This window comes from Grammomys surdaster, unplaced genomic scaffold (assembly GCF_004785775.1).
Source record: "Grammomys surdaster isolate TR1022 unplaced genomic scaffold, NIH_TR_1.0 203, whole genome shotgun sequence".
Classification (NCBI taxonomy): domain Eukaryota; kingdom Metazoa; phylum Chordata; class Mammalia; order Rodentia; family Muridae; genus Grammomys; species Grammomys surdaster.
Window position 1 is genome coordinate 11,009,814 of NW_021604648.1, and position 24,120 is coordinate 11,033,933.

General features: G+C 43.4%; 1 long non-coding RNA gene across 1 annotated transcript; it reads right to left on the reverse strand.

Annotated features, from left to right (window-relative positions):
• Positions 1-1,589: 1,589 nt before the first annotated feature.
• Positions 1,590-21,668, reverse strand: LOC114623876. The gene is made up of 6 exons (XR_003711839.1): positions 21,600-21,668; positions 13,897-13,939; positions 12,685-12,810; positions 9,839-9,958; positions 9,584-9,639; positions 1,590-1,997 (listed from the first exon to the last, which is right to left on the reverse strand). It is a non-coding gene; the product is annotated as an uncharacterized LOC114623876 (long non-coding RNA).
• Between the last annotated feature and the right edge of the window lie 2,452 nt (positions 21,669-24,120).

The window sequence follows — 24,120 nt, forward strand, 5'->3', positions numbered from 1 at the left end:
TTGTGTGTGTGTGTGTGTGCATGTACATAGTGTACACATACACGTTGAAGTGTGCACACACAGAGGCCAGAAGAGGGCACAGGATTCCTGGAGCGAGACTTACAGGAAATTGTGAGCTGTCCAGTGTGGGTGTGGAGTATTGAACTGTGGTCCTTTTCAAGAGCAGCAGGCGTGTTTAACCATCGAACCATCTTTCTGGCCCCCAGCTTGATGCTTTTGAGACAGGGTCTCTCACTGGCCTGGAACTTGCTACTGAACTCACAGGCCCAAGAGTCTCAGGAACCGTCCTATCTCTTCTTCTCCAGCACTGAGATTATAAATCTGTGCCACCATGCCTGACTTTGTGGTTGGAGAAGGTAGGGAGAAGAAAGCATATTTAAAATGGCTATCTCATAGTAGGTGTTCACAAGCATATTCACACTCTTTTCCCCTTCTGGCTGTCTTCTATGTTCCACCTTTCAGAACAAGAGCACACACCCTTGTGTGAGGCTCTCCTCTCTATTGTAAGCAGCAGGTGCAGAAAACATGAGAAATGGAAATTCATTAAGGTCCTGTACAGTCTCCAGCCTGAAAGGAGATCTGCCGTAAGAGTTTTCCATTCTCCAGTTGCACAATGGGGCTAGAGAACTCTGCCCTTGGACGGCCGGTATTCTGAGGAGTCACACATGGGGTAAGCCTCAGCTGCTGTGTGGGCCATAATGGAATGTGGCTCAGGGCTGCCTGATGCCATGTAGAGTTGGATAAATTTGGTCTGTTCTCATGTCTCTGAGAGACCTTTCACCTTGAGGACTCAGTAACTAGAAAAACATTCCAGGAGCCAACAGTTTCACATTCTCCAGTGAGCCATGGAGCAGACCGTTGCTGCCCGGATAGCAGACAAATTTATGAACTGTGAGGGGGATCTAAATCTGATCCTCGGAAATAGAATGTTGATTCTTGCACTAGAAGATAACAAGCTTCCTGACAGCAAGACGATCTGGGCTCTGTCTTTCTGTGTACTAAGCAATATATTAAGATTGAGCTGCCCAAGGTTTCACAGGTAAGCAGAGGAGGTGGTCAGACCAAAGACAATCCTGAATTTCATAGTTGTACTCGATGTAGTTTACAGAAGTTGACAGAGTAAGATCCTGCCTGGTAGGTCCAGGTATTATGGGATGTCATTGGCTTGAATATTTGAGAAGCTTCTGCTTAAACATTGCTCCCCCACCTACTGCTTAGGAAAGATACTACTAGAGCAGGAAAGATGGCTCAGTGGTTTAGAGCACTTGCTGTTCTTGCAAAGGACCCAGGCTCGATGCCCAGTGCCCACGTAGTGTCTCAAAACCGTCTGTAACCCCAGTTCCAGAGGATCCAATGCCCTCTTCTGTCTTTCACTGGCCTCAGGGACACTTGTGATGCACAAATGTATATGACGGCCAAACACTCCAATGTATAAAATAAATCTAAAGATAAAATTAAAAACAAAAAGATACCTTCCCATATCCAGCCCTAATTCTTTATCTGTAAAGAAACAGTGATAGGAATGCGTTGTTTGCAAGTCAAAGACAAAACAAAACAAAACACCGCACATAACACCAAATGTAAAGGTGTTCAGTTAGTCGTTTTATTATTACATTTTGTATAGAGGGATGTGAATAACAGTTGCAGTTGGAGGATAAAACATGTAAAATTCAATTGAACTCATTCGACTTGTCTCAAACAACCAGTGGAGACCTCTGAAGCACTAACATACTGAAAATGAGTGGCCTTTGGTCTAGAGGAACTCATGCTTTTGCAACTGACATAGATGGATGAGTAAGCAAACAATTTCAGGGATTTGAGTGATAAAAGCAAGTGGAGACGCTTCCGCAGAAGAGTGGAGGTGGTACTTAGACATCTGAAGGAGTCAGGGGAGGCCCTGCTGAAGAAGCGACTCTCGGATTCTGAGGACTGGGTTTTAAAAGACGACCAGGCAGGAATTCACCAGCTGGAGTGGATGAGGGAAATTGTGGCGATACCTTTAAAAGCATGAAGAAAACACACAGAAGAATGAAAGCTCGTTGTGGGAGGAGGGGCATGGAGCAGCTGCATATCGCTAACATGATGGAGTCTGATCAGCCAAAGATGTTCCCAGAGGACCTAGCCTGACTGCTCAAGAGTCAGGCTTTGCTCTGGAGGCAACAAGGGAGCTGGGCAGACAAACAAGACAACAGCATGAGTGATATGGGTGCATATGTGCATGCCTGTACTTGTGTGTTTTGTTTTGAGACAGGGATTCACTCTGTGTGTGTGTGTGTGTGTGTGTGTGTGTGATGTGTGCATATGTGTGCCCAGGCTGGCCTGCTTGTTTCAGCCTCCCTCCCAAGTGCTGAGATTATCAGTTATATGACACTGTATACAGGGATTTTCTTTTTTCAAAAAAATGAGTGCAGGACGGGTATAAAACAAGATGACTGGAGGCCAGGAGCCCTAAACCTGTAGAGATAAGCAACCCATCTAAATTTCTTAATTTGGAAGTCAGAGAGTGATCTAGAAGATGGCTAGACCTGGCTCTTAGGCTGAACTTGGCTAACTTGCTCCTTTATATGCATCTCTGAAGCCTGCCTATGTGTAGACGTGGTGTAGAGCAATGGTGACGTGTGAGCAGGAAGATAAAGCTACAAAGGATCAGTGAGGCTTGGGCTAGCCAAGACTCTTCTAAACCCATGGTTTGCCGCTGCTTTAAAGAACGCTCAGCACTCTTCCTGCATTTCCACTTTCTGAGGTCCGTATTCACAAAGAGAATGAAAACCTTTATTGGAGGCAATCATTCATCCATCCACACATGGGACATATTGACAGAGTTTTAGTCTAGTCTCTGGTTGATTCCTAAGAGATGGAAGACAATTCTGCCCTCAGAGGACTCATGACTAAGTTCAGCTATGAAATGCGTGGACAAGATCTGGTGGTGAGAATGCTAATCCAACAATCCCAAAAGGGGTGTGCCTACTACTACAGGAGCTTGACCGAGGATATGAGACAGTTGTAGCAATCTGAAGCAGAGAGCCTTGTGCTAAACTCTGAATGTCAAAGAGGTTATAGAGGAACCCTAAACTAAACCAACCCTCTAGGTTCTCTGGGTTTATAGGGCAGGTAGGAGTGATTAGAATTCAGCACAGCCTTCTTTGCACTCCTAAAGCTGGATGCATGCTCTGTCAGTTTCCACTACTACACCAGGCTTAAAGTATGACTTTCCTCTGGCTTATTACACTAAAATGCAGTCCTCCTCAAGTAGGTGGCATTGGTCTGCCATTTTCTCAACTCCTCTGTTAGATTCTGCTTCCAGGTATCCTCTTTGTGATCTCAAGGATCCCCCAACATTGAGGAACCATGGAAGACAATTCTGCCCTCAGAGGACTCATGACTAAGTTCAGCTATGAAATGCCTGTCCATGTCCAGGAGCTCCTCCTGGACAGAGCCCTAGGTTCCCAATTCGTTGTCATTCATCTCTCTGTCACACGGTAGCGTGTGGGGTTAGTGTCTGAATGGCTTTTACACACTGAAATGGGAGGGCCATGTTCCCCCACATGTGACTACTACATAGTTTAAGGTGTTTGTCCTATGAGAGGATCTGTATTCAACATTGTTTTTCTTCTACTTGTCTTCAGTGAGACACACACCATCACCATTTTTCCCATGAGCACACTCTCTCTTTATGGTTCTCTGTGATGTTTCTGTCTCTGTTGCCACCTACCTTTGGGCAGCCTCATTAATAAAGCTCTATCATGATACTTGTCCTACGTGGAGTTTTAACCATCTGTCTATTTTGGCCCTTCCATCAGATAAAAATCTCTGTGGCCTACTCATTTTTCTTCTCTAGTTCCTACATGTGGTGACATCAATTAGTATTTGAAGAATGAATGTATTTGTAAAAGATTGGATAGAAGCCTTTGGAACAAGCTCTTATCAAAAGAACATTACTCTAGAGGTAAGTCTGCCATGCAGAAGGGACAACTGGAGAGTCAACCCTTCTGAGTTCTACTGATGCCCTAAAGGAAAGGCCTGTGCTTGCTCAGCCTGGTGCTGTGTAGCAGTTTTCTCCAAGACTGAATGCAGCTCCATCTTTCAAGGAAGCACATTAAGATAGAAGGTAAACAACTCAAAATAGCTTCAAGAAGTCTCTGAAACTGACCAGATTCACTAGCCTCCTCCCTCCCAAAGAAAGCATGAAAGACTACTGAGAGTCACTTTCAGATATCTCAAGCTGCAAAGAAAACTCTGACAAGCCCAACTGCTGGAAAGAGGCCAAGATGATAGAGCTACCTGGAAGAGGCTTAGATCAACTGATCCCACTTGGAAGGAAAAACCCGTTGAGCTGCCTGTAAACTATGTTCCAGGTCCCCAACTTTTGTGAGCTGTCACCCATGTTGGGGTGGGCTTTGGTGATGCAGGTATCTTTGAGTCATTTCTGTTCCTGTAAGTAACCCCTTAGTCACATTCCTGTAAGCAACCCCAGTAACACTCATTGGAAGTGGGATTTTGGTGAAATCTATACTTTGATCTATTGTGGGATCCCTATCAAGGGTAGTGTGCACGTGTGTGCATGCGTGTGTGTGCATGTGTGTGTGTGTGTGTGTGTGTGTGATGCATCATTCCAGGAAATTTTGTCACAGAGCATCTTGGTGTTGAGTAAGTCATGAGAAAGATATTCTTTCAGAGAACAGAGAAGAGACAATATCTCAGACTTTAATTGCTTGGGCCCTGTCTGTCCTCATTTCTGTAAGCCCATTTCTTTGGGTTTGTGCTACTTTGTATGAATCTTATTCATGAACTAAGCACTATTAATGATGTGCTACTTGACCTGAATTTTGCTTCAACATTAATGCAGTGGAAATCACTAAAGAGAAGTAAATTAAAGTTAATACTCACTGAAAAGAAAGGACTAGTCTCCGGTTTATTATTAGAACTGACCTTCAATCTAATTTTTTATAGTAACATAAAAAATACTAAGAAATCTGATTGCCTAGCCATGTATACCATATGCTAGGAGTCCAAAGTCAAATATGGGAAAAGTCAAACAGTGTATGGGAAACAAATAAATGAATCATAGTGTTGAGTAAACTGCAATTTGGCCTAGATCCATGAACACAGACCAAAGAAGTGTCTCTGCAAAGATGTAAGAAATAGCTTTGGAAATATTTCAGAAGTGGATTTGAACTTGAATTTGACCCAGAGAAATGACTACAGCTGAACCTTGTCCTGTGGACCGAATACCAAATGTTTTCTGCTAGTTCGTTTTTGCTCACTGGTTTGTCTATGGATCATGAGAGAGGCTCCCTGCAGAGTGAGCTGTACTCCAGAATGACCTTAGCCATGAGGATGTGTGGTTAGCCAGAGCTAGGCTGATGCCTGCCTGTGGGAAGCAAAGACAATACAATCTAAAGACTGAGCAACCGAGTGAGTTCTGGTCTCAAGCATGTCACTAACTATACACTGTTTGGTCTAATACCTGATTTGTCGTTTAGTTATAATAGGATGTTTTAATTTATGGAATCACTGTTTTATAGCTAAAGTCACCTTGTGGATAACCAGAAGTAAAAGGAGAAAAAAATGTGGGGCTAAATTTTTCTAAACCTGCCAATTTTGTGTGTGTGTGTGTGTGTGTTGAGTTCTAAACCCAAAAGGAAATATAAAATGACAAGGTACAAATCCCCCTGTCTCAAAAACTGTATGGAATCTTGGGTGATGGCTTAGTGGGTTACCGATCTCACATGTAAACCCAGGTTTTTATTCTACACATTGATGGAAAAGGCTAAATGTGGGTGGGGTCAAGGGAGGTGGATCAGAAGTTAGGAGCACTTGCTTTTCCAGAGGACCACAGTCCAGCTCCCAGCACCCATATCAGGCAGCTTACAACTGCCTGTAACTCAAGCTCCAGTGAATCCAATGCCAGGGCTCAGTGGACACACTGTACATGTATACACACACACACACACACACACACACACACACACAGAGAGAGAGAGAGAGAGAGAGAGAGAGAGAGAGAGAGAATCTTAAAATAAATATTTAAATAATTTTTAGAAAGAAAGAGAAGGAAAAATATGGAAACAATAAAAATATGAGAAAACATTCCAGAGCAACTGGCTGTCTGTGTTAGAAGGCTCTGAAGCAAGCAGTGGGGACGAAGACAGGAGCTCACACCAGGGCCAGGCTGGAAGCTTCACTCATAACGAGGCTCTTTTCTAATCTAGTCTCAGTACACTGCCAACCTGATGAACTTAGGGCCAAAAAACCATGCCTCGAGAAAAATTTGACAAGACAATTAAACAAATGAGATGGTTCAGAGTAAAGAGATGAATCTGGTCTGAAGACCAAAAAGTGCAAGGGGCCAGCGTGTCTCAAATCCTCACGCCAGCTTTCTGTTTGTCAACGGTGAGTCTCTTCCCGGATATGCTCCACTGGACAGTTCACTGGATGAGCGCTCACACATCAGAGTCTCAGATGGAAGCCAGATGTGAGGCAAGAGTCCTGAAGAATCATGGGAGCTTTCAAGGCGTCTTCAGAAGTAGCAGGGGTGTAACTTACTGCCATAAGAATACAATATGTAATTATATATTGCCTCTGTGCTTATTTTAGAACTGATGGGGCCTTTAGAAACCATATGGTCTATGCCCATTTATTTTGCAGATGAAGCTAAAACGGTTAAGTGGATTGACTTAAAGTCACCCAGGAAATCAATAGTAAAATAATGTTTCTAAAACAGAATACTGTTTGGGATAGACATATGTCCCACACAATAAGTGGTACTTATAACATGATGATCTTCCTCTGTGTCCTGACATACCATCTTTGCTGCACTTTCCTGTGAAAATGTTTTGTTTAGTCAAATTTTCAGTGTCTATTAGAGACTTTTAGTTGCTCTTAGCAGCATGTGTTCCTCCCAGGACAGTGACCATCAAATATATGTTTTACTGTAACTGAAACCTGCTTGATTACCCTGTGATCATATGTACGAGCCCAGCAGCCTAAGTAGTTGTTCTCGGTTTGTCCCAAGGCCCAGCCTGCTGCTCTACTCCACTTCCCCTTCTACTTACAGATATCGAGGACTCACTACACTGTAATCTTGAGGAAATTTACCAGGCTGTGGCAATTAAGAAATTGTGTGGCCTGTCAAGATGGCTCAGCAGATAAAAGTGCTTATCTCAGTGTCTGATGACCATAACAGAATGAAGAGATCAATTTCCAGAAGTTGTACCTGACCATCACATATACACCTCTCACCCTTATGCATCATAGATACACAATAAAATAAAATAATTTGTTTAAGAAACATATTTTTTACATGACCACCACCACGTGTTCCTAACTCATCTGTTGCCAGGACTACTCTGAAAACTCTACATCTCCAGGTATCTAACCTAACAACTTTCAATCTATCCTTCTCTTTGCTACCAGAAATAGCTCTTTAAAATGAACTATGTCATACCTCTTGTCTGAAACCGAGGACGGCTTAGTGTTGCCTACAAAAAAAGAACCCACATCCCAGCATAGTGTCCACACCCTCTACCATCTGGTACTTTCCTTATGGGACCAGATAAATAATGCATGAACAACTACTGTCTACGCAGATAGCCTTTCACCAGCATCTCCACACTAATATTCAACAATGAAATTTAATAAGTGTCCACATGTGCCAGATGTTTCTAATTGTTGTTTGAGTTCTTTGTTTTGGTTTGTTTATTTGTTTGTTTGTTTTGAAATAGAGTCTCTTGTAGCAGAGGGTGGCCTTGAACTTAACATGTGGCCAAGGTTGGCTTTGATTTCCTGATCTTCCTGATCCCACCTGCCAAGTGTTGAGATACCAAGAGGTCACCTCCATGTCTGGCCTCAGTGTGCTGGATCTGAATAATGAATATTTTATCATAAGATAATATAAAAAAAATGAGGGCCTAGAATTTAGAGTTCTGCCTTTGGGGACAGTTGCTGGCCTTTCCACTGAGCTGCCTCAGTTTCTCCATCTGTGTGCTAAAGAGTAGAGCTAAATGATCCCTAAGGTCTTATGGTTCCTGGCCCCTGGTGCTAGAATCCTCTTGAAGATCTAACCAGGACTGTTAACCCACAGCCAGCATGAATTGAGTTACACAGACAATTCCTAGCCCAGCAGTTTGACATCATCTTACTGCGTCTGTCTCATCCCTTCCTCACTAGCTCTTAGGCTCTGCCAATTCATGGCACCAAACTGAAACGTACACTGTGGTGAACAGACCGTGAAGCTCTCCATGCCTTCAGCTGGGCCTCCATATTCAGACCAAGAAAAAAGAAAAAAGAAAAAAAGGAAAAGGCCAGAGAAAAAGGCTAAATCAGTAAATGTTTGCCTCAGTTCATACCTAGAACCCATTTTAAAAAGACAGGCTGCCTGTGCCTGTGATCAGTACTGGGGACAGGGAGAGAGGTGGATTGCTTGGGCTCACTGGCCAGCCAGGCCCAAGTAGTAACTTTCAGGCCAGTCTCTACATATGCACACACACTTGCGTATCTGCACATACACACACGCGCACACACACACACACACACGGGGGGGGGGGAGGAGAAAGGGGGGGGGAAGAGGGAGGGGAGGGAGAGGAGGAGAGAGAGGGAGGGGGAGGGGGGAGGAGGAGAAGGAGAGAGAGAGAAGTGTGCTGACCTGCTTTGGATCCCTGAGACCCACATGGTGAAAGGAAAGAACAGACTTCTATTAAGTTGCCCACTGACCTCCCCACAAAGTACAGAAGTATTCATATGCATACACACACACACACACACACACACACACACACACACACACACATATACTGGAAAAGAAAGATAGAAAGGAGAGAAAAAAAAAAAAGAATGTTCACTCCACTCCAGGAAGGGCTAATGCTGACTCAGCGTGCTGTAGGTCTGGTCTTGGAGCAGGAAGTTGTGCAGACCCACAGGGCTTTGCAGGCTTATGTAAGAATGAGAGCAAAAGGTCAAATAAGCAAGAAAAAATGTCCCAAGGGGGATTTTTATGAGTCAGGAAGGCTTTGGGGGTTCCCATTTGGGGGAAGCTTTTGTGTATTAGATGCCTCATCCTGGGTGGTAGCTCTACCAGTTCCGCTTTGCTATCTCAGTCACAGCTGGGCAATTCAAGGCCCTGATAATCACAACTAGTAAATAACCACGGGAGTCAAGTGTATCCCTCCAAGGTCCTGAGCTCTTCTTTTTGCATGGCCTGTGAAGCATCTGAAAGGAATTTAGAATGCCGCTGAGAGTAAGACTGGATGCTCTGGGACTAGTCGCTGCACAGTAGGAAATTGGGCACTTTACTAATAAAATAACCACTGTACTCCAAAGCCACAGGGAAAGATAGAGTTACAGTCACCATACTAGATAGCTTTAGATCACAAATCATCCATGTTCCTTCAGAAAGAAAAGATGATATTTGCTAATTCCTTGACTGAGTGTGGCTAATAAGCTGGATGTGGCAGCATCTTGTCTATAGCCATCTGAGTGGGCTAATCTCCAGCAGGAGTCTGTAGCCGCTGTCTGCCTAGTGATGTGCTGCTGTCTAAGCTCCTGGCTTCACAGTTAGCTTGATGTTTTGCTGAGTCCGACTCACCCTCTCCCAGCCTCAATTGTTCTGAGCCAATGTAGACTTCCCATATCGTTGGCCTACTTAGAGACAAAGAATGTTAGTGTTGGAAGGGAGCTACTTTAGAAGTCACCTACTACAACCCTCTCAATGCTACGAATGAGAGAAATGAGCCTCAGATGAGGCTTATCCATGTTTTGTTTGATTTGGGGTGGGTTTAGCGATGAGGCCTGGTGGAACCTCAGCACTAGAGCCCATAGGGAAGAGGGGGAGCGGTGAAACTGGGAAAACAGGGTTGCCAGGGCTAGAGTGGAACTCTGGGTGTTCCCTGGGAGAATGGATTGTGTCAGCAAAGCAGCATCAGGATCCAAGCCAGGCAGCCTGAAGTTCAAGGCAGGGCTTCTGTCCAAGCAGGGAAGTGTGAGCGGAGGGTAGAATTAGGCTGAAGGTCAGTTATGAAAACTAGGCGTGTGAGAGGGTACAGAGAAAAGGGGAGAAACGTGGTGGTTCAGACCATCAGGGCATACAAAGTTCACCAGAGCTGTGATGAACTCCACCCCCCCAACCCCCATCTTTCAGGAAGAGGGTTGGCCTGAGCCAGGGTCTCACGGTGTAACTTTGTGCACTACATAGACTAGGCTGGTCTTGAACTCATAGAGATTCACCTGCCTTCACCTCCTGAGTGCTGGGATTAAAGGTGTCCCTGGCTCCTAATCATATCTTAATGTTCTTCCTTCAACCTAGACTTGTATAACTTAGTTATCTTTCAAGTCTAGGTCAGAAGATACCTGCTCTCTAACTTAGTACCTTTTAAGGTAGACCACTCCCACTGCTACTCCCTGGCTTGAAAAGATATTTCTTTTCTTTTTTAATGGCCTGACTGCTGGGGAAGGAGAGTCCATTTTCTTGGGATGGAGGTGGCCACTCACAGGTTACCCACGCCCCAGTGTATGATCCCACATTCTTGTATATGCATGTGTGAGTGTCACAAATTGAAATCAGTGAATTGGCTTTTTTGGTTTTTGTTTCTGTTTTAGAAATTGGGAAGAAATTAAAAATTTTCAGAAGGAGTGAGTTTCTAAGACAACACTTTTTAAAAAGACATGGCCTGGAGCCCCCTGAGATAATCAACAGCAATGAGGGTCTGGAGTGCACAATTCTGGATTCTTAGTTCACCCTTTGGTTTTTCCCTGGGACTGCACATAGATTGAACAGTAGTATGCCACTTCTCGGGTATCCAGCTGTCAACTGCAAGCCATTCTGATTGATTGCCACGGAGGGAGGGAGTTCTAGTCACCCTAGTGGTGGGAAAGCTTATACAACTAACCAACAAGGGATGGTAGAGCCAAAAAGGTATTAAATATGGTATCGGGGGGAGGTGTCCATATGATCAACTTGATCATTTGCCAGGAAAGGAGAAAGGAGAAAAAAGAGAAATCATGGTAGGATTAAAGACAGCTATGCCAAGAACTGACATATGAGATGACTCATGGAAACCGTAATCCGATTATAAAGGGAACTTAACGTTTGAGCAGACACAGGATTGTCACTTAGATGATCTCATTGATTTGTAGACAACCCCAGGGCAAAGGGTGCTGTGTGTGTACACCCATGCATGTATACACACACAAAGTTGTTATAATATTCTCTTTACAGGGATGACCGAATCTCTGACAAAAGTGACATGCCAAACATCGACTATTCCTCTACAATGCCTTGGAAGCCCAGAGATCTCCTGGTCCAGAGCCATGGTATTAAAAGTCAGCTGCTTTTAGGAATGAAGAGGGGGCTCCTCTGACCCAAAATCACATAGAATGGCTCATGAAGGATTTTTTTTTCTGAGATATGACTCAGAGGTAGTCTCAGTAAACTACAAAACTTTTCTAGGTTGTTTTATAATAAAGATAGAAAATCATTAGTCAGCTGATTTGTAGAGAGTTGGCTGATACAGAGCAAATCTCTGCTTGAGAGAGGCATGGTTCAAGTGGACCAGAGAATCTGGGGCAGGAGAAAAGAAAGAGCAGAGGGTAGTTATTTATTACCTGCATGTGACCCAGGGACCATAATGGGTGACCAATGGGGACTGCTGCTGTGCTATTAGGTCAGCTCAAGACACACAAAGAGGGAGCTTTAGGGAGCTAGGATGAACCCAAGAGAGGCTGCTCAACTGGTTCCTGTCTCAGATCCATCTGTAAGGGACCTCAAACCACAGGAACCACAAACAGGCTCTGCTAAAGGTTCTGTTGTATTTAAGCAGAATACAGGTTTGTCTTCTAATCAATAGGTGCCCCCCCCCTTAGAAGCACAGACTTAATTTAAGTAACTCTTTCCCATGATGCAAATCTCTGAATGCATAAAACAAATGTTAGGAAATGGTTTGTAATTACAATAAGAATTTCAGGTTTTCTTTAAAAACATCTTCACCAGAGTTTGAGGGGTAAAGACAGGTAGATCTCTGAGTTCAAGGCTAGCCTGGTCTACATAGTAAGACATTGTCTCAAAAAGAAATTATTTTTTCTGTACCTACATAGGATGTGATTCCTTAATTTATTGTCTGTCTGTGTCTCACACATAAAAATTATCTAGTTGATTTTTGTTTTTATTATGCTTTGAATCTGAAGTATCCCCACAGGTTCATGACTTCAGTGTTTCTTCCTCAGCTGAGAGTGCCGCTGGGCCTAGCAGGCAGAAGTCACTCAGGCCAGAATTTCAGAAGCATTAGCATTCTATCTGTTTCCCAGGCCAACTGTGAGCTCCCACTGCCACAGAAGGAGCTATTCTTTCAAGATGTCCCTGCTATGCTAATCTGAAAAACCTCAGAAACTGTGAGCTAAAGCTAGCTTCTCCTCCCTTAAGTTGTTTCTGTCAGAAGGTAACTGCAATGAGAGTGATACAAAGAACTGATACTGTTTCCAAACAAAATTCACTCACTCCATACCAGTCTCCCTGAGCTTGAGCAGACCTATTAAGGAAATAGAACCCGGTACAAGGAATACATACTGGAAAAAAAAAAAAAAACCTTTAAGTCCAAAGTCTTTCACGGGACGAATTCAGAGATCTAGAACTTCAAAGTATTAGCAAGGGTCACTGCCAACCCCACCCCCATCGGAAGCCAGAGCCTCAGTTACCTATACCAAAGAGTTAGAGGAGAAATACACTAGCCCCGAAGGTCTGATTTTGCAACTCTGCTCTACCAAGTCTGTCCCACAGAAGAACATGGTTCTTTGGTTTCTGGATTTCCCATTTCTTCATCTCTGAAACAGAAGGAAATCATTAAGGCTAGGAGTATGTGTTTGCCAAACTCGTCTTCGAATTCTAATGTTTCTGTCTGCCTGGTGGTTTTGCATCTCTTCTGGAATTTCTTTCCTCTTCTTTGATTGTGATCTATTGTGAGGCTCTGTACCATGTAGGCCTTCTGTGCAGTGGGTCTTCCAGCAACTGGCACTCACACAACTACTTTGGAATTCTGCTGTAAACTGAAGTTGTACAAAAAAAAAAATTCAACTTACACTATTACAATGGTTAACTTTATGTCGGCTTTTCTAAGTCACCTTGGCCCAGAAATTTGCTCAAACATAATGTTTGAATTTTTAAAGAACATTTTGGAGGCAATTAACATTCATACTAGTGGATTCAGAGTAAAAGCGATCATAATGTAGTGGGATTTACTCAATCAGATGAAAGCCTGACAAAACACTTGCTTTCCCTGGGCATGAGAGAACCTCAGCAGATGATCTGTAGACTCAAACTGCAGCACTGGTTCTCTTCTGGATCTGCAGCTGGCAGGCTATCATGCAGAATCTAGCTTTGTCAGCCTACAGCCCAAGTAGATTCTAGGGGATGGAGTGATAGCTCAGTGGATAAGAGCATTGACTTTCAAGGGACCCGGGTTCAATTTCCAGCACCAACATGGTGACTCACAACTGGTTGTAACTCTAGTCTTGAGTGATCTGATGCCCTCTGGCACCAGGCACACATATGATATACAGATATACATGCAGGCAAAACATCCATGCACATAAAATACAGTAAAAAAAAAAAAAGAAAAGAAAGAAAGAGAAAGAAAACTCTACCCTGTCTCTCCTTATCTGTCTCTGTCTGCTCCTCTCCCTCCCTCTCTCTCTCCCTCTCTCTCCCTCTCTCTCCCTCTCTCTCCTCTCTCTCCCTCTCTCTCTCTCTCTCTCTCTCTCTCTCTCCTCCTCTCTCTTCTCTCTTCTCTCCTCTCTCCTCTCCCTTCTCTCTCACATGCACACACACACACACACACACACACACACACACACACACACACACAAGCCTGGAGGACCCTGACTAACACAAATGTGGCCAGGACTTCTTACCTGTGATGCTTTCTGACAGAAGGCTGACATATGCTGCTGCTTCCTGGGAAAAAGCAATGCTCAGGGGCAATGTATTTTCCATGACCCCTGCTCTTCACTCCTAAAACTCAGCGCCTTGGTGGAGAAGTGGAGTTGACAAAGGACATAGAGGAAGCAGTTCCAGAGAATAAATTGATTTATTACTAACAGACCACATTTACTGTGTAGGAAAATGCTTTCTCCAATAACCAAAAAACCAAAAAGAGAGAGACTGCAGTGGAACAGAAGGAGAAGGAGATAAGGCCTTTCGTAGCCTCTTGGATCACTTCAGATCAAGATCTTAATTGAAAAGTAGAACTGTTTGGTTTAGTGTGTGGCTTGGCAATAAATCTGCTGTGAGCCCTTCATCAGACATACTAGGTGTCTAGATCAGACATACTAGGTGTCTAGATCAGACATACTAGGTGTCTAGATGAAATGTGCAGTATAAAAAAAAAATCACGGCACCCTGTCAACATGGTGACACAGTTAAGGAGGTAAACAGGATTGTCCCTTTAGGAAGGATTTGCTGTCTAAACATAAGGAGTGTGGCCAGAAGAGAGCCTTCAGTTCTAGCTTCTTCTGCACGGTCTCAGCTGCAGAGATTCAGTTTGCTGCAGACTCTGGGATTCCCTTGGCATCTGTCCCGTGGCTGTGTGAGCTGCAGGTAAAAAGATCCAGTTGGGATGCTCTGGAGGACAGCATATGCTCCAGAGCCCTTGCTTGAAAGGAGGCTCTCTCATGACCTTTATGATATTTGACTTTCTCCTTTCTACATCCCACTTCCTTCCTTCTTCCTTCACATATATTGATCCCTAATATGTATCAACCCCATTTCCCTCAGTACCTGCTTCCAAAGAAACCAACCTGTGACATCCATAGGCAGTTAGCTTCATTGCAGGTAGAATATGAGGAAACATGAAATTGCGAACATGAAATCACACTTAGGAATATGTTAATACATGAGAGTCATAGCTCTATATAGATGTGGGATAGAAAAAATGAGCCGAATTAGCTGAAAAAGAAGTGTTTTATTAAGAATTAGGGGTCTTGTGGAACTCATTGGTCATCAATGGAAATTATCAAAAGCTAAAGTTAGCCTTTCGCTCCCTCCCCCACGCACCTCTGGCTCTCGCTTTCTATCTCCCTCCCTTTTCCTTCCTATTTCCCACTCATCATAGTGCCTTGTCCGTGTTCTTCATGTTAGATCACTCTATCTTTTCAAGATTAGTTTTATGTGTATGAGTGTCGGCCCCCATCTATGTATGTATGGCATGTGTATGCCTGCCCTTTCCTCTAGAGGTCGCTAGATTCCCTGAAACTAGAGTTATGAAAGGTTGTGAGACACCACGTGGGTTCCGGTAACCTAATCCAGGTCTTCTCCAAGAGCAAGGAGTGCTTTTAATCGCTGAGTTATCCCACCAGCTCCTGGATTCACTCTTAGTGCTTATCAAATCACATGATCTCCAAGCAGAAACTCCAGACTATCAGGCTCAGTGACCCTAGTCTCGGTCCCCTTAGAGGATCAGAGCCTGCAGCCATCTGATCCTCTCTGTGGATTCTCAAGTGAGTCCTGACTTAGCTTCCTCCTCTGCCATCAACTATGACTGGAGTCTAGGTCATTTCTGATGGAAAGCTACCTTCCCTCTACGGTTATACAGGAGTTTATCTTCTAAGAAGTGAGAGCTAAGTGAGCATCTCTGGCACACAGTCCTCACAGCTAAGGTGCTGTGGAAGAAATGTCCTGCTTTCAAGTCAAACAGTCAGTTCCGAGTTCCTCATCTACCATGGATTAGTTGCATTAAATTGGATAGAATCAGTTAAAGCTTATCTTGTTTGCTCAACTCACGAGTAGGGATAATTCCTCTAGCTCAATGGTGTTTTTAAAACTTGTTTACTTTTCAAAAGTTATTTTACATTTTATTCATTTGTTTGTTTGTTTGTTTGTTTGTTTTCTGAGACAAGGTTTTTCTGTATAGCCCTAGCTGTCCTGGAACTCACTCTGTAGACCAGGCTGACCTGGAACTCACAGATTTGCCTGCCTCCACCTCCTGAGTGCTGTGATTAAAGGCATATGCCATCACTGCCTGGCTAGGAAGTGTTTTTACATTTTTAAAAGTTGGCTGCTAAGGTATGCAGCAGAAATACAGAAGTAATATGTGATTTTTGCTGTAGACAGATGTTCTCATTCTCGTGAAGGAAAAAAGTAAGGAAGGACATAATTATGGTTCCGGGTGATGTGCAGTTAAAGAGGATAGCATACCTGGGTTAGGTGTCCTCCCTGCATGCCCTCAGTGTGTATACTTGTGTATATAGACAGAAAAGACAAAGGAGGGAGAACAGGAAAGCCTTGCAGAAGAGGGAAACCTAAGTGGAGGCTTGACAGGGAAGAGAAAGATCTGCACAGAGGCACTGAGAATATCATGTGCTGGATCACAAGTGTGCGGCAGGGTGGTTACGTTCAGAGATGTGACAATGTCATGGTGAGCAGGGCTAAAATAAGAGGTAGCATCTGGCATGGAGCCAGACAGGAAGTGTGGTGAGGCCCTGGAGATGAGGCTTGACTAGAGCTGAAGCCGGGCCGCTTCTCTGAGGAACAAGAAGTAAAACAGAAGTGCTCCTACATACCAGTCCTCGGCACTGAACTGTATGTCAGGAATTAGGCTGCGCTATCTCGTCAGTTTGTCTCTGGGAGAAAAGTAATATCTTCATTTTACAGGACCTTATCTGAGTAATTTTCCCAAGTTCACCTTGAGAAAGGTCATCTTGTTGGGATCCCTGGGAGCAGATAGAGAGAACAGGAGTTAACTGTAGGTAGTTTATTTTAGAAGTGATTTCAGGGGGAAAAAATCCAGTTAGAGAACATGAGGCATAGAAGAATAAGCTTCAGAGTTATTTCCAACAGGAGATGCAGCCAGGCTATTTCTTGACAAGTCTTATTGGTATTGTGGTTTCATGACTGTGTTTCATGATGTTGACTTTGGCATTCTCAGATCTGCCACAAAAGTCATGCATGCTGTTCAGGCAGGGTCCCCAGGTATTCTCACTAAGCTGTCCTCACCATGTGGGGGTGTGGCCCACGAGACCATGACAAGACCCCGACCACGTGCAAGGAGTAAGGCAAACAGTAAGTTGGATGACACAGAGTCTAGCTTGGTTTTTATATTGATGACTTCCATCATCAGTCCACCAGTATGGGGAGGGCATGGTAGAGCAGAGCACTTCACACAGTAAGTAGAGAAAGAGGCCACTGGCAGTGGTGGCACACACTTTTAATCCCAGCACTTGGGAGGCAGAGGCAGGCAGATTTCTGAGTTCAAGGCCAGCCTGGATTACAGAGTGAGTTCCAGGATAGCCAGGACTATACAGAGAAACCCTGTCTCGAAAAACCAAAAACCAAAAACAAAAAACAAAAAAGAGAAAGAGAAAGAGGCAGGAAGGGGTCAGGGATACTCTATCCCCAAGGACCTAATTCTAGTCACTTACCTCCTCCAGCTGGGGCTCACCTCCTTTAGTGTTTAGAACATCCCAAAATGGGGACCACCCATTACTTTGAAAGTAGGGGTAGTAAGAAAAGAACTCTGGCAGTCCAAGCTGGACGTGACCCTGTGACTCTCCTGCCACCACCTTGAGTACTATCATTACCGGTGTATTCCAGCAACCTTTTACTGTCTGAGCCTTTCCTAAGGACACTTCATATCCAGTATCATAGCATTTTGCTTTTGTCCCCCTAGGCAGCTAAAATCAGTAAACTGTTTCCCTCCATTACCCTGTGAGATCAATCTACCCCAAAGGTTCACTTTCAAATGAGTTTACAATTTTATAACTACAGCCTGAGATGGATGTAGTTAATGGTTGAGATCTGTCCAATCCCTGGGATGCCTTCAAAGTATCTTTCCTATTTTCTCATGCAAAGTGGTTTCTTCCTTCTATTCCTCTTCCTTTTCTTGGTATCTTTAAAGGGACTAACCTCTGTAATACCACGTCTTTATTTCAACTACTTTCTTTTCCAGCAGAGCACACATCTTTCAAAAGTTTCTATACATTTTGCTCCTGAGTATTGCTGTAAATCTGGCTAAAAACATCCAATAGTAACCATGCCACATCTTGAATGCTCTCCTCTCATGGAACTCCTCCTATTAAATTAGTCTGCCACTTTTAAAGTTGGTTTCCTATTAAGTTTCAGGACATTGACAAAGTAGAGACAAGTTCTGTGACCTGTAGTCCAATTCCTTCCAGAGATCCGTCTCATCTGAAACTTCATTAAGTGCAATTTCTACTATTCACATCTCTTCCTCCTCCTACTCTCCTCCTTCTCCTCCTCCTCCTCTTCTTCCTCCTCCTCCTCCTATTCTCCTTTTCCTCCTCTTTCTCCTCTTCTTCCTCCTCTTCCTCCTCCTCTTCTTCCTCCTCCTCCTTCTATTCTCCTCCTCCTCCTCTTCCTCCTCCCTCCTCCTCTTCCTCCTCCTCCTCTTCCTCCTCCTCTTCCTCCTCCTCCTTTGAGTACCATTTGCATACCTGGTACCCATGGAAGATAATGGATTCCTTGGAATTGGAGTTATAGAGAGTTGTGAGCCTACTTCTTCTAGAAGAGAAGCTAAGGCTCTAACCTCTAAATCATCTCCCACACCCTAGGAAGGTCTACATTTCTAATAGTGTTCTTGTCTTCTGAGCTCTCAGGAGCTGCCTATAAATCTCTGCTCACAGAAGTAGCCTACGTCTCCAAAGTCTTCTAAAGTACTCCTGCAAACCAGTTTCATAGTGGGTGGATCTTCTCACCTCAGTTAATCTAGTCAAGATAATCCCTCACATCATGGTTAGCAGCTGATCTCTCAGGTGATTCTAGATCTTGACAATTGAGATTGACCACCACAATAATCATAGAGTACTTTCTCGAAAACACAGTAGGGCTTGTCCTGATGGATGACTGACACATAATGGGTGGTTAATGAATATTTTTGGATAAATTTATTAAGTCAATACAAATTAATCATTTAGTATTATTTTGCTATGAAAAGCCTTAGGGTAGAAATCAGGAGATTTGAAAATTAGGCAGTTTGGAGGCCTCTCCCATTAGTATGGAGGCTGTAAAAAAGGTTGTTTGGATTTTTTTAAGCTTTACTTTCCCAGTCTTCAAACCTCATTTTATTGCCTGCCTCACCTGCAGCAGTTAGGGTTTTGAGACTGAGTGTGAAAAGATAAAAGTGCAGCAAAGGATGTGATTATTCCATATCTCTGTCTTGGATTTGTACCAGGAGTAACTTATTAGTTGATCTTTGGATCCCATTATCTAAGACCAAGTATTTTGGGGTCCACCAAATATATCAGCCAGGCCTTTAGTTGCAAAAAATCCAAAACCAACAAAACAAAACAAAATTAAAAAAACAAAACAAAACAAAAAAACCAATCAAAAACCAGAAATTAATTCTGGCTATCGTAATCAAAGTAGGAGCTCATTGGGAGCTTACCATGAAGGTTTCAGAATAGACAGAATGTCTGAGCACTGACCAGGATGCACAAGCACTGACCACAGAAACACAGTAGTCGGAACACTACTCACACTTCACTGTACCATACATGTCAGTACCACCACCACTAGCACACATTCTAAGCCTTCCAAGATTTTTAGGTCATACTCCTTCAAATTTGAGTTCTTTGGTGAGATTGGTCTTATTGCCAGGGATGTAGAAGAGTGACTGGCTTCTTCCAATTTCTATACGTGGACGAGAGAAGACATACTCTCTCATCCCGTGTCATAAAATACCAGTTTTCCAAGATATGAGAAGGGGGCTCATATGCTAAGCAGCTAATAAGAATGCCAGTCCCACCCAAGACAGGATGTAAAGGAAGTGGGATACTGATGAAAACTAGGAAACTCAGAGTAGGAAATGGGAACAATTTATTGAGCAGCAACTGACTTGAGACTTTGCTAGGCAGTTTTCAAGGTCCTGGGTACAAAGACATGATGCTCTAGGTACTCAGTCAGCTAGGGAAAATAATACTAACACTATACTAAGGAAGAGCTGTAACCAATCTATGACAAAAGACAGTGGAGGAACAGAGCAAAGGATTGGTTCTAGAAGTCATACAGTTTCTCAGAAAAGTTTGCACAGGGGAGCTAGGTCTTGAAGGATTGCATAGAAAGCAGAGCCCTCTCTGGTATTTGTTAATCTTACTCATTAGCCAGAATCTGGGTCATGGTATTTCCTGTTCAGTCCTTTCCTGTTGCCACCAACCACAACACATATGCTATTGCAGTTAAGATCTAAAATTAGCATTATTGGGGCCTCAGAGTTATTAGGGTTCTGTTTGTGCCTGTGTTTTCTTCCTTTGCTCTCCCCAAGTTTTGACAATGGCAAAACTTAATTGGCTGTGTCTGCTGCTTTTGGCTATTTTCAATGTAAGTGTATACCCAGAACCTGTATTTAAATAATAGCTCAGCCAGGGACTGCTAATATGATCTCCCTAAGACCTGATTCCTCAAAGATAAAACAGGAATGAAAAATATTTGCCTCCCAGAGCCACTGTGGGGATTAACTGGGGAGACTTCCTTGGACTGCCAGCATGTTGGTCATTAGCAGGCTGAAGTAGTTCACGTATCTGTGGGGTTGGGGATGCCCCTCTGTTTTTCCCCACTTTGGCTTAAGGGGTTTCATGAAGCAGCAGAGGAGCTTCAAGAGGAAACTGTTTTCCAGGAAAGCAGAGTCCCAGAAGTGCCAAAAATGTAAGACTATTGTAGTGAAGGAGAAGCAGACAGAAATTTCTTGAGCAATGAGACCCTCCCTTAACACCTTCCTCCAAGGTAGAACAGAGAGTCCTACTCCTGGAATGCAGTAACACTTTTCAATCCTAGGAGACTGATTTCAAAAACAGCTGTCCTGGCTCCAGGAAGGTTTGTCTCTGTTCTTTATAAGGAAGAAATGATATGCCCAGATGCTGGCCAGGGCAGGGTCCCTTCTCTATCAGGATCTCAGAAGGGTGGAGAACAGAATGTCCGCTAAGCAGACATTGTCACACGCTGTCCCTACAACATCTGATCTGAGATATGTGCTGGACAAAAGATTGAGGGGCATGGGTGGGGAGCAGCTCCCTGCTCTGTCCGAATAATAAACACAATATTTGAGGGGAATGTGCCACAGGATGAAGAAATTTAATAAAGGCCAGATCCAGACATAAACAAACTGTGTGGCTTGCAACAGACAGTGAATTTAGTTCTCCTTTCCGAGAGTCCTTGATATAGTTTAGGAGCCTCTTCTTGCCAATAAGCAGTGATGTTCCCTGCCAGACTGGCTGGCTGAGTAAATTCTGATCGTTTGCTCATAACACAGCTATCTACTGAGTACTTCTCATCACAGGCAATGGAGGGAGACATGGGCTTTCTGGTCTCACTCTAAGAAAGGAGAGGAAGTTGCTTTGTAAAAATCTTTGTTTTGAACATCATTTGTGGGAAAGGGTGTCTGCCTCTCTTGACTGCATATGGAGAAAATAATCTCATGCAGAGAAGCTTGGTTCTGGCGTTTGCCAAGCTCCTCATCCATCTGGGGGCAAGCCCAAGACTGGGAGCCACAGAGCAGTAGAACATGTTGCTATGGTAACTTGGCACCACACACCTTTGCTCCTTTATATCAGCCTCCTTCCCAGTCCCCCAACCCCAAACCTGCACATTACCTTTATAAGCAGCATACCTTTTCAGAATATGAAAAGCTTTTCTTAATTTCCACACCGCCAGTTATAAAGACATTTTCCAAGGCACTTGGACAAAGGGACAGCGCTTCCTTTTGAAGGCTGAGGCTCCGCTGATTTTGCTTCCTGACACACAACTGTGACTGAGACCCACGTTAGCTTATCTTCTTTTTTTTTTTTCTTTTTTTTTTTATTTCTTTTTTTTTTTTTGAACATGAAATGCTTTTTTTTATAGCATGTTTTACAAGGGGAGGGGGTAAGAGGGTCCAGGTGGTGGAAAAGTACAAAATCTTCTTGGCCTGTGCCTTGAAACATGTCATGGTCTATATGGTACACTGCCTTGAATTATGATCTACCTGCAGTTCTTCAGAAGATATGGTACACTGCTTGAGTTATGGTCTCCCTGCTATTCTTAAGAAGACATGGTACTCTGATTTGAGTCTATCTGCAGTTGCTAAGCAGGATCTTGCAGTTGCCAAGCTTCAGAGGACATTGTGCAGGTGGGGAAAGGTAGGGGGTAAGGGTAAGGGCGAGGGTCCTGGCTTCTGGCATCTCCCCCTTCTCTGTTTAGTTAGAGAAGGCGTCTTATGTTCAATCCCAACTATGTGAATTTTGAATTTGGATGTCTAATTATGGGGAGTCTTAGACAAGTTCACAACCCCAAAACACTGATGTGAGACGAGTCACATCGATGGTCGAAGGCTTTAGGCTGTCGACGATGGGCAACGTCAAGGGACTCTGATGTGGGTGAAAGGAGGGTGAGAGCCCTGTCTTAGGCCATGTAGGCTGCACCCACTCCCAGCACCACGCACTCCTTTTCGGCTGCATTGGGTGGGCCCCTGGGAAGTGGACCTATAGAAGACTTTATTTTCAAATCTCTTTCGTACATTAGTGGACTTTATCACCATGCTGTTTAACCTCAGTTTTAAACAACCCCAAAAGACAAGAAAATGAGCCCATTAAACATTCTATGCCTAGAAGCATCCATGTGAGGTAGAGCTAATTTTCCTGCTTTGTGGATGAGAAAATAAAGTTAGTCAGTGAGCAGTAGCATGAGGGATGGTGAATGGGTAAGATGGGTCAGCAGATAAAGGTACTTGCTGCTAGGACTAATGACCTGAGCTCCATGCTTGGGACCTGCATCATGAACTTCTGAACTTTGTTCTCTGACCTCAACAAGCATGTTATGGCATGAATGCACCTATGCACACATGCACACTCGTGCACACAAATAAATATAGAAATATTTCTTTTGAAAAAGTTGAGGAATGGAACCAGGTCTCTGGACTCCAAGCTTTATGTGTTGTTCTTATATCTCAACTGATCTTCAGCCTTCATTGTTTCACAAAAAATACAGATGCATTCGAAGCCACAGCCACATTGTACTTTGCTTGCTTCTTTCTCTCTCTCTCTCTCTCTCTCTCTCTCTCTCTCTCTCTCTCTCTCTTTCTCTCTTTCTTTCTTCCTTTCTTTCTTCCTTTCTTTCTTTCTTTTTGGTTTTCGAGACAGGGTTCCTCTGTGTAGCCCTGGCTGTCCTGGAACTTGCTTTGTAGACTAGGCTAGCCTCAAACACACAGAAATCTGCCTGCCCCTGCCTCCTGTATGCTTTGGTTTCTTAAAAGCAGCTTTATCAGCCAGGCTTGGTGCCACAGAGCCCATCACCAAGAAGGAAGAAGGAGTCTACTCATTGTGCCAGGCACTGCTGGTACATGTTTATAATCCCAGCACTAGTGAGGCTGAGGCAGGAGGATCACCAAAAGTTCATATGTCAGCCTAAATGACATAGTGAGTTTGAGGCAAGCCTGAGCAACTTAGCAAGCCTCTGTCTCAAAAAAAAAAAAAAAGTACCCACTGGTTACAAATGTACAAGGCAAGATTTTTAAAGTTTGTAAGTTGAGGGGTAACTCACATGCTCTGCAGTCTTGCCCACTCAAAGCTTGTCCTCCAATCATTTCCAATATCTCAGCAGAGTTGTGCAACTATCAGCACAAAAAGAAGACAAAGATCTTTTTGCTGTTACTCCCAGTCAATTATCCCATACTCACTTCTATGCCCAACCATAAGCCACCACTAATACACTTTTTATCTCTATAAATTTTCCTCATTCTAGGCTCTTAATATTAATGGGTATATACCTACATACACATTATATGTATATGTACATGTACACATATATGTATTAATATATTCATTAATAGATATGTATAAATATATTCATATACATATATATTGTGTGTATGTTTCCTCATGACTGCCTTTCACTAAGCAAAATGATGATTTCAAAGTTCATTCATGTTTGGATGTGATAGTATGGCCATGTATTACATTTCTTCATTCACTCATTGGTTAGTGGACATTTGAGTTGTTACCTTTTATTGTTATTAGAAATGTTGCTATGAGTGTTTATATATTGGTTTTTGTGAGGAGTTGTGGCTTTCAACTTGGGTCTAGGAATGGTATAACTGAACCAAATGCCACATTGTTTCCCAAGTTGATTTCACCATTTAATATCTAAGAAAGCAT